At 27.6% G+C, this 12,331-nt stretch overlaps 1 long non-coding RNA gene across 1 annotated transcript; it reads left to right on the forward strand.

Moving 5' to 3' along the window:
- The first annotated feature begins 5,822 nt into the window (after positions 1-5,822).
- On the forward strand, positions 5,823-7,771 carry LOC136223728 (uncharacterized). The gene is made up of 2 exons (XR_010686082.1): positions 5,823-5,928; positions 7,499-7,771. It is a non-coding gene; the product is annotated as an uncharacterized lncRNA (long non-coding RNA).
- Positions 7,772-12,331: the final 4,560 nt, after the last annotated feature.

A 12,331-nucleotide genomic window follows, 5' to 3' on the forward strand; every position in this document is an offset into this window, starting at 1 on the left:
TAAAATATATTTAAAGCCACTTAAATAATTTAAAACTGTAACTTATTTTTATCTGTTACCGTAATAGATATTTTACACCGAATATAGCGTTAGACTCGTTATATTATCATAATTCTATTTGTACTAACTTTATATTCAAAATCATGTACCAATTGTATATTCAATTATATATTTTACTATGCCAACTCTAATTGGTAAATATCGGTATTAGTCCTTCTAGTTTATAACTTATTTTAATTCAATAAATTGACGTCACTTATTTATTATATAAAATTACATTTTAAACCGAACGTTTCTATTAGACTATTTATGTTCGTCACCGAAATTGTAATCTGTAATACTAAACTGATATCGTTAATTCTGACCGAAGGTTCAGTTAGACTCGTAACACTGCTAGGAGTCTGTCTGTACTAATTTTATTATTAGTTTCTTTATATTATTGTTATTTTTCAATATATAAAAATTTAAATGTTAATTACTTATGTGACCGGAACCCCTAAAGAATCGTTTATGTGACCGAAACATCTATAGAATAATATTACCTCGTAAACGTACAAATTCAAATCTGTCCACACGAGACACTTTGCTTAAAGTCGGATTCGGATCGTTTGTTATCAAACCCTGTAATCAAAACCCTTTTCTTTTGAATATACCAAAATCTTCATTTGTCCACCTTATATCCATACATTTGTGTATGAGATCAAAATCGTCCCTCCTCCTTATATATAGTGTTATGAATTATTATTTTTTTTTTTCCAAAAGCCACATGTTTATGTATTAGTCTTTCTTTTGACACGTTTCTTTTACTCTTTGTATTGTTAGGACACCTACTCTTTTATTCCATGCATAATTTAATTGAATTTAATGCTTTTTCTTTAACCATTTTTTTATAATAAATTAAACTATTCATATAAAAACATATATTTAAGAATTTGTAATGCAATAAATTAGACAATATATATATTTATATATAATAATAATAATAATAATAATAATAATAATAATAATAATAATAATAATAATAAAATTGTCAAATCTTATATTTGGATGTATATGTTTTACGTAATTGGAAAAATATTGATTTTGCTCCTTCTAATTTATAACATCTTTTAAAGTATACCCAAAAATTTTAATTTATATTAAATTAGACCCAAAATATACCTAAATTAATCAAGACTATCTATTTCGAAAAATCAAAATTAGAAATTTTAGACACGGACGTGACATTTTTGTTATTTCCTTTTCTTTTCTTTTTTATAATCATATTTTGATATTATTTTCTATTTTTTATTACATTTTTATTTTGTTGCGAAATGAATTTAATTAAATAAAAAAACTATAGAGTAAAATTATAACCTATGCTAAAAATATAAAAATTAAATTAGTCCCCAACAAGGTCATACATATATTTGAACTTGAAACGTTGCAGTTCCAATTTGTTTATTGCATCCTTTTTTGTAATCCTTATAAATGTTGCTTTTTGAAAATTTCATTATTATTCTCAATGTCTAATCTTTTAAATTTCAAAATTTTCATATATATTTCCTTTTATTTATATCATAGTATGAATCTGACTATTACAAATAATAGAATTAATTAATCGTATAACTTATGTCAATTCAAATTTTTTAATTAAGTAATTACAGTTTTATATGATACCATATTAACATTTTTATATCATTATAATAAAACTTTCAAAGTTTGGAATAACTGTGACTAAAAAAAACTCATGAAAAGTATTTACATATGTGAGCCTAGTAAATCGACTAAACATAATGGAAGAAGTGTGCAATTCTTATTATGGTGATTTAAATAAAAACTAACAAAATTTTAGGTGTACCTAATAGCATAAAATAACTATGAAATTCATACTGAAGTTACACATTAAGCGTTATAATATAGTAAAATTAAAACAAGGAGAGAGTGTGAGAATCGAATTTACATAGAAATAAAAGTAGAGTTTTATTTAATTTTGTGATAATTATTAGATATACAAAAGATGTGATTTAGCAATAACAATGACATCGAGGTTTTTGATTCTTGGGTTTCTTGCAAAAACCTCCACCTCTATTACAACCTTGGCAATGTCAATGCATTTTTGATCTTGTCCTGGTGTGCATCCTACTTCTTCATGATCATTGCAGCATAAAGATTTATCAATAGATATTCCACGTCCCATTATCTTACTACTATTTCCGCACACCACCATCATTGCTATCAATACTACTATGCATAATCCCTTCATCATTTTCATTCTCTACCGGAAACAACAAAAATATGAATATGTGATTTTACTCTAATTCCTCCCTATTATTTATATTCGAATTTAGCTTCATATCGATGCCTTATTTTATTGGTATAAAATTAACATCATACTTTAATTTCCAATTCAACCATATTAATTGCAACAAAATGTGTTCCAGTATTAATTAGAAAATTCATAATGACTTTAATATTGCATTAAATTAGGATTTAATCTCCAACAGACACAATTGAATATCTACATTAAGTGGAATGCGGGATTAACATAACGAAATTAATATCTAGTTTAAACACAACACAATTACTATTTTCTTCATTAAAAACAATATCCAATGTGCAATGAGGGATTAACATAACAAAAAAATGTACAACAAACCATTATTGTAAAATCCATGTCCCCAAATTTCAGGTGATAGGTTTTTGCACTTTAATGAGTATATGGTGGACCAAAGGATAAGTGCAACTAAATGAGAATATAAATCTTTCACTTCAATAAAACCAAAATTTAAATCTATAATTATCTCCCAAATACTGTGAGAAATTAATTCTTTTTCTTACTAAAATAATAATCAGAGAACATTGTCACTAATGTAGAACAAAATTACAAGTCTAGCATTATTGTTAAAATAATGTTGAATTAATATTGACACTAATATTCATTATTTCTCGTATTTCGTATTAATTATCAAGTTCGAAGAAAATTTACAAGTTTATATATGTTTTTTTTTGTATTTTATATAAATATTTGAAATTAAACAATCAATGATATTCCGATATGATTATAACATTATTCTTTTTCTCTAAAAAAAATAACATTATTCTTTTTGTAATTAGTTTGATGTAATAGAAGATGACATAGTTTCATTTCTTAAGAAAATGATCATTTTATATGTTAGTTTTCAAACTTATATTCTTGTTCTCAATGTCCAATGTTCTCAATCTTTTCTTTGAAAGACCAATATTCTAAATTCTAATTTTCTCCTTTTATAGATATTATTTTGTATACGTAGAATAATTTTGAAAATAATAAAACTTCGTAATTAATACGACATTGGCATATGATTTACTAGAAGAACCAAATAAATGTAAAAGACAAAGAATGGTATATCAAGTTTACGTGTGTGATATGTGCATGTGTGTAATAGGTCTAAATTTACAAGTTCAAGTGTGATGTAAGTCAAAATATAAGTGAAAAATGCAAAAAATCAACACACTACAAGCTCAAGTGTGTATTTATATATTAAATCGTCTCTTTTCATGTCCTTATTTTTTCCGAAGTGTTTCTGGCCTTACAAATACAAAAATGACTATATGTTGGTAATAAATTTTAGTGGAACTAAATGATAGCGAACACTGCGTACCTCAACAAAAGAAAATTTTGAATCTACAATTCATTACGAAATACTTCGAGAACGTTATTCTTTTTCTAGCCAAATAAAAAAAGAGAATATTAACCTTGATGTAGAATAAACTTACATGCTTAACACTATTGTTGAAAATAGTATTGAAATTATATTGACATCAATATTAATTATTTCTCTTATGGCATATTAACTATCAAGTATTATCAAAATTTTGAATAGTTTCACCATAATACACCTCTGAGTTTAATGAGGTTTCACTAAAATACTGTGGTTTTCCAAATCTTCTTTGGGCTCTCTTCCTGCAAAAATCGGTTATGCCTCCTTCTCGCTCAATGATTTATTGGCATGTTTTCCTTGCGTATCTCCGCATTACATATATGCTTTGTAAGTGTGGTTAATACTTGGCTTCTCCCTGCATTCTTTGTTTAAAGGAGACTGAAACTCTTAATCATGTTTTAGTTAGCTGTGCTTATGCTGGTGCTCTATGGAAAGTTGTTATGAATATGTTTGGTGCCAGAGTTTTCATCCGTGGCAGCCTTATAGACCTTATTGGTTTATGCTCGTCCTTATAGAGCTCGCTGGGTTATTATTATTTTTTGGCAGCCTCAAACAGTTGGTTGGATGAAAGATAACATCGATGTCTGGACTATTAATTCATCGAGTGTTGCTGGTGTTGTATATTTTCAGAACTTCTCGTGGTTACCCTCGGGGGATTCTCTCTTTTCATATTAACTCCTCTTTCGCTTTATTAGAGTAGCTCAAAACAATAATTCATGTTATTAATTTAGCTTAGGTCAAAGGTTTCCACATTCTCTAGATCGATATGACCCGATGTATGTCATCAACCTTCTCAAGTGTCATGTTAAAATTATTTCTGGTGAGGTTCAACCAAGCTGGATTAGTTGTCTTAATCATTTGGCTTCGATGCACACGGTAATTTCTCATATTTTTATGACGGTAATTGTATGCCTGATAGCCTAACAAAGCACAAGTTAAATCATTCCGCCAGGTTTTAATGGGACTCGACTCCAGACTTCGGTAATAATTACATCTATGATGAGTTTTGTTCTCTTGAGTAATTTAGATTTTCTTAGTTTTTTTTTCTTTTATCATTGTATCACTCTCATCTCTTTTTTCTATTCATATTATTCGGGTTGGTTGTTGGAGTTTGTTGTTCAGGGTGCTAAGTTGGCATGTGATTTACTAGAAGAACAAAATAAATGTAAAAGACAAAGAATGGTATATCAAATTCACGTGTATGATATGTGCATGTGTGTAATAGGTCTAAATTTACAAGTTCAAGTGTGATGTAAGTCAAAATATAAGTGAAAAATGCAAAAAATCAACACACTACAAGCTCAAGTGTGTATTTATATATTAAGTCGTCTCTTTTCATGTCCCTATTTTTTGTGAAGTGTTTCTGGCCTTACAAATACAAAAATGACTAGATGTTGGAACTAAAGTTTAGTTGAACTAATTGATAACAAACACTGTGTACCTCAACAAAAGAAAAATTTGAATCTACAATTCGTTACGAAATACTTCGAGAACGTTATTCTTTTTCTGGCCAAATAAAAATAGAGAACATTAACCTTGATGTAGAATAAACTTACATGCTTAACACTATTGTTGAAAATAGTATTGAAATTATATTGACATCAAGTTTAGACTTGAAACGTTGCAATTCAAATTTGTTTATTGCATCGTTTTTTGTATCCTTATAAATGTTGCTTTTTGAAAATTTTATTATTATTCCCAATGTCTAATCTTTTAAATTTCAAATTTTTCATATATATTACCTGTTACGACCGTGTCTAAAAATTTTCGATATAGATTTTAGAGTATTAATTAATTACGAATTTAAATATATTAGTAGGTTTAATTTAATGTTTTTAGGTGTAAATTAAAACATTTGGGTAAGTTTAATATAAATAATAAATGAAAGTATAATCTAATATTTATAAATAAAATAAAAAAATTGAGAAACAAAAACGTGGCATTCATATCATTTAATAGAAAAAAAAAGAATAATAAAATTAAATACGTGTCCTACAACATGTACAAAAGGATTGATATCTTGCCATATACATGGCATGTGGCTTGAAAATGCATATTATAAAAAAAAAGAAAATCATATTTGTATGTTGAACATATATATATAAGTTATTGATTTGTTTTCTGGGAATGAAATGGGAGTGAAAGTAGAGTAGAGTTTTTACTTGAAGGATCAATAATCGGTGTAATGTGTCAATAGCACTCAACGGATCATCCCGACTTTTCGGTGACCGATGACAATATTTCGGTAACGAAATTTTATACTCAAATTATTTTTAATATGTTATAGGTATAATTTTGAGTAAGTCTAGTTTCAATAGTTTCGTCAAATTTTAATAGATTTATGATTAATAAATTAGCGTCTATCAATTACTAATAAAAATATAAATTTTAGACTAGTTGTCCTTTAGATTTATCGAAGTGAAATTCCGTATGAAGACTTTTAGCCATGTAACGAGTTTAAAAGTATAATCGGTTCAAAATAATTACTTCGGTTAAAATTACTAATAATTACTTCGGTTGAAAATTAATATCCCAGTGATCGAAAATAATCCAATAAGAATATTTCGATCAGTAAAATATTTTAAGAAACTTTAACCGTTAGAGTTAAAATAAGTTGAAATTATAAGGACTAACACTGATATTTTCCAAGTAGAGTCGGTATAGAGTCGAATATAAACTTTGTACAAGAATTTGAATATAAAATTAGTTCAAATAAACGTATGACAATATAACAAGTCTAATGGTAGATTCAATCTAAAATAGATATATCGGTTTAAGGTTATACGTAACTATTTCTAATGACAGATAAAAATAAGTCTCGTAAAGTATTTGGTTTAAAATTTAGTTTTAAATCATTTATTTATAATTTTTGAGTTATTTTGAATATTTTTTTATTAAATTGCGTGAAATATATTGTTTATATATATGTGATTTTGATTGTAGAATAATAATTTACGATTGCTATATTTGAAAATTAGAAAATGAATTTGACAATTTTATACGAAGTATTTTTGGATTGAGAAAGCTGATTCGATTATTGTTATTATTTATGTGATTTGTATTGAAAGTCCAAATATGATTTTTATGTTTTGATATTTGAAAGAAAGACAAAATGGTTTTGTCCATCGAAGTGAAATTCCGTATGAAGACTTTTAGCCATGTAACGAGTTTAAAAGTATAATCGGTTCAAAATAATTACTTCGGTTAAAATTACTAATAATTACTTCGGTTGAAAATTAATATCCCAGTGATCGAAAATAATCCAATAAGAATATTTCGATCAGTAAAATATTTTAAGAAACTTTAACCGTTAGAGTTAAAATAAATTGAAATTATAAGGACTAACACTGATATTTTCCAAGTAGAGTCGGTATAGAGTCGAATATAAACTTTGTACAAGAATTTGAATATAAAATTAGTTCAAATAAACGTATGACAATATAACAAGTCTAATGGTAGATTCAATCTAAAATAGATATACCGGTTTAAGGTTATACGTAACTATTTCTAATGACAGATAAAAATAAGTCTCGTAAAGTATTTGGTTTAAAATTTAGTTTTAAATCATTTATTTATAATTTTTGAGTTATTTTGAATATTTTTTTATTAAATTGCGTGAAATATATTGTTTATATATATGTGATTTTGATTGTAGAATAATAATTTACGATTGCTATATTTGAAAATTAGAAAATGAATTTGACAATTTTATACGAAGTATTTTTGGATTGAGAAAGCTGATTCGATTATTGTTATTATTTATGTGATTTGTATTGAAAGTCTAAATATGATTTTTATGTTTTGATATTTGAAAGAAAGACAAAATGGTTTTGTCCATCTAGGATTGCTCGGGGTAGGAGTTGTAAGTTGTAAGACCATACCTAAGGGCAGTATGGCCAGAGTGCACGGCTGGTAGTCCTAACGTTAGGCAAGGCGAGATATGAATGAGATATCTCGATTATTGATATGGTTGATGTTATGATAAACTACACGGGTGGAATTCGAGGATGGACACACACGCAAATGTTGTATTACATTTTGATAATGCTTGATGATTTGAATTATAATGTTTTACGTTTGTTTGATTACGAGTTGGGTTGTAAGCAATTTATTTGATTACGAGTTGGTTTGTTAAAGCGGTTTATTCGATTTGATTCGTTTTGATAAAACGTTGTTCAATTTGATTCGTTTTGATAAAGTGATTTATGTATATTAAATTATATAATAATAAAGTGAAATATACAATTAAGTTATTAGCGAATCAATCAACGTGTCAATAAGTTAAAATGAGTTCATAAGTTAAGAGAACTACCTAAGTTAAGAGAACTACCTAAAATAGGTAGAACTACGTGGCTTTGATTCCCGGTTTAAAGATTAAAAGATGGTCGGGATACGTAGGAAGCTTGATAGAATTATCAAGTCCAAGCCAAATAATTAATAAAACTTTAGGTAGTCCAAATAAATTTTTATTCGTAGGAAATCGGTTTCGCCTTTTAGACTGGATAACGCTCGTTATCTTGTCTTCCGTTCATATCCGATGTTGTTTCGGGTCGGGTGTGAGATTACCTTTTATTCATATCATAATATGAATCTGACTATTACAAATTATAAAATTAATTAATCGTATAACTTCTGTCACTTCAAATTTTTTAATTAAGTAATTACAGTTTTATAAGATATCATATAAACATTTTTTATATCATCAGAATAAAACTTTTAAAATTTGGAATAACTGTAACTTAAAAACAAATCATGAAAAGTATCTACAAATGTGAGCCTAGTAAATCGATTAAACATAATGGAAGAAGTATGCAATTCTTCTTATGCCGATTTAAATAAACACTAACAAAATTTTAGATGTACCTAATAGCAGAAAATAACTATGAAATTCAGATTGAAGTCACACATTAAGCGTAATAATATAGTAAAAATAAAACAAGGAGAGAGTGTGAGAATCGAATTTACATAGAAATAAAAGTAGAGTTTTATTTAATTTTGTGATAATTATTAGATATACAAAAGATGTGATTTAGCAATAACAATGGCATCGAGGTTTCTGATTCTTGGGTTTTTTTTGCAAAAACCGCCACCTCTATTACAACCTGGGCAATGGTCAATGCATTTTTGATCTTATCCTGATGTGCATCCTACTTCTTCATGATCATTGCAGCATAGAGATTTATCAATTGATATTCCACGTCCCATTATCTTACTATTATTTCCGCACACCACCATCATTGCTATTAATACTACTATGCATAATCCCTTCATCATTTTCATTCTCTATCGTAAACAACAAAAATATGAATATGTGATTTTTCTCTAATTCCTCTGTATTATTTATATTCGAATTTAGGTTCATCGATGCCTTATTTTATTGGTATAAAATTAACATCATACTTTTATTTCCTATTCAACCATATTAATTGCAATAAAATGTATTCCAATATTAATTAGAAAATTCATAATGACTTTAATATTGCATTAAATTAGGATTTAATCCAACAGACACAATTGAATACCTACATTAAGTAGAACACCGTTTGTAAAATAAATTTTCTGTCACGAAATTAATATCTGGTTTAAACACAACATAATTACTATTTTCTTCATTAAAAACAATATCCAATGTGTAATGAGGGATTAACATAACAAAAAAAAATGTACAACAAAGCATTATTGTAAAATCCATGTCCCCAAATTTTAGGTGATAGTTTTTTTCACTTTAATGAGTATATGCTGGAACAAAGGATAGGTGCAACTAAATCACAATATAAACCTTTCACTTCAATAAAACCAAAATTTAAATTTATAATTATCTCCCAAATACTTTGAGAACATTAATTCTTTTTCTCACCAAAATAATAATCAGAGAACATTGAAACTGATGTAGAACAAAATTACAAGTCTAACATTATTGTTAAAATAATGTTGAATTAATATTGACATTAAAATTTATTATTTCTCGTATTTCGTATTAATTATCAAGTTCGAAGAAAATTTAAAGTTTATGTTTTCTTTTTGTATTTTATAGAAATATTTAAAATTAAACAATCAATGACATTTCGATATGATTATAACATTATTCTTTTTCTCTAAAAAAAATAACATTATTCTTTTTGTAATTAGTTTGATGTAATAGAAGATGACGTAGTTTCATTTCTTTCGAAAATTATCATTTTATATGTTAGTTTGCAAACTTATATTCTTGTTCTCAATGTCCAATGTTCTCAATCTTTTCTTTCAAACACCTATATTCTCAATCTTAATTTTCTCCTTTTATAGGTATTATTTTTTATTTTTTATATGTAACATAATTTTGATATTACTATTACAAATAGTATAATGAATTAATCTTATAACTTTTGATCAAATTTAAATTTTAAAATTGTTATCATGTAATTTATTTATATATATATATATAATCTCTTAATTAGAATAAAGGATGAATACAGGGCTTCTGAACATGGCCAGGGAAACAGATTGGCCCCTCTAACTTTAAGAGTGTCTCACCAACCCTCCGAACTTGCTTAAAATAATATATTGACCACCTAAATTTTCTTTAATTGTCATATTGACATCTTGAAGTGGTTGACATGATCAATTACCCCCAGAACTTCTGTAAAATTGATATACATTTTACCTTGTCTAAACCTCTCCTTGTTCTTCCACGTGGACTAGGTGGTTTAATGAGATGTTTTGAGCTAGTTCATGGAGTTAACGAGATACTCATAAAGTTCATTTGACCACTAGATTTTTATGGCTATGTTTAGGGGGCCTCAATCCTAGAATAAAAGTTAAAGTTTTGCATAGTTGTAATTAGAAAGTTTTGTTTATTTATGAAAACAATTTACATAAATGTGATCCTAGCTACTAGATGCATTGAATTAAATGGAACAAGTATGAATTTCTTCCTACGTCGATTTAAAACTAACAAAACCTGTGTAATGTAGGAGAAAAGAATTATAGAACTCTGATTGAGCTCAAACAATAAGAACAATAATATGCCTGAAATTAAACCAAAGAGGGTGTAATAAAAGTGTTTCTGCATTTTTTTGGAAAGAAAGAAAATTTTGCAAGAGTGCTAAAGAATTTTCAAGAGTGCTAAAGAATTTTATATCAAAATCTCAAAACGTTTTTGCTAAATTTACATATTTATGGACAAGTAAATGATTCATGTAAAAAATGAAAGTTTGCTCAAAAATTGTAGTGCGGGGTTGAGTTCCAATAAAATGACTATGAATGTCGAAATGATGAAAAGACAAAACTTCGTAATTAATACGACATTGGCATGTGATTTACTAGAAGATGAAAATAAATGTAAAAGACAAAGAATGGTATATCAAGTTCAAGTGTGCGACATGTGCATATGTGTAATAGGTCTAAATTTATAAGTTCAAGTGTGATGTAAGTCAAAATATAAGTGAAAAATGCAAAAAACAACACACTACAAGCTCAAGTGTGTATTTATATATTAAGTCGTCTCTTTTTATGTCCCTATTTTTTGTGAAGTGTTTCTGGCCTTACAAATATAAAAATGACTAGATGTTGGAACCAAAATTTAGTGGAACTAATTGATAACAAACACTGCGTGCCTTAACAAAAGAAAAATTTGAATCTACAATTCGTTACGAAATACTTCGAGAACATTATTCTTTTTCTTGCCAAATAAAAATAGAGAACCTTAACCTTGATGTAGAATAAACTTACATGCCTAACACTATTGTTGAAAATAGTATTGAAATTATATTGACATCAATATTAATTATTTCTCTTATTACATATTAACTATCAATATTATCAAAATTTTGAATAGTTTCACCATAATACACATCTGAGTTTAATGAGGTTTCACTAAAATACCATGGTTTTCCAAATCTTCCTTGGGCTCTCTTCCTTCGAAAATCGGTTATGCCTCCTTCTTGCTCATTGGCATGTTTTCCTTGAGTATCTCCCCATCACAGACATGCTTTGTAAGTCTGGTTATAACTTGGCTTCTCCCTGCATTCTTTGTTTAAAGGAGACTGAAACTCTTAATCACATTTTAGTTAGTTGTGATTTTGCTGGTGCTCTACGAAAAGTTATTATGAATATGTTTGGTTCTAGAGTTTTCATCCATGGCAGCCTTGTAGACTTTATTGGTTTATGTTCGTCCTTATAGAGCTCACTAGGTTATTATTATTTTTTGGCAGCCTCCCTCGGTTGGTTGGATGAAAGATAACATCGATGGCTGGACTATTAACTCATCGAGTGTTGCTGGTGTAGATGTTGTATATTTTCCGAACTTCTCATGGTTACCCTCGGGGGATTCTCTCTTTTCATACTGACTCCTCCTTCGTTTTATTGGAGTAGCTCAAAACAGCAATTCATGTTATCAATTTAGCTTGGGGTCAAAGGTTTCCGTATTCTCTAGATCGATATGACTCGTTGTATGTCGTCAACCTTCTCAAGTGTCATGTTAAAATTATTTCTGGTGAGGTTCGACCAAGCTGGATTAGCTGTCTTAATCATTTGGCTTCGATGCACATGGTAATTTCTTGTATTTTTTATAACGACAATCGTATGCCTGATAGCCTAACAAAGCACAAGTTAAATCTGTAACATCCGTGTTTAAAATTTTATTTTTCGAAATAGATAGTGTTAATTGT

The sequence above is a fragment of the Euphorbia lathyris genome, chromosome 3 (genome assembly GCF_963576675.1).
Source record: "Euphorbia lathyris chromosome 3, ddEupLath1.1, whole genome shotgun sequence".
Classification (NCBI taxonomy): domain Eukaryota; kingdom Viridiplantae; phylum Streptophyta; class Magnoliopsida; order Malpighiales; family Euphorbiaceae; genus Euphorbia; species Euphorbia lathyris.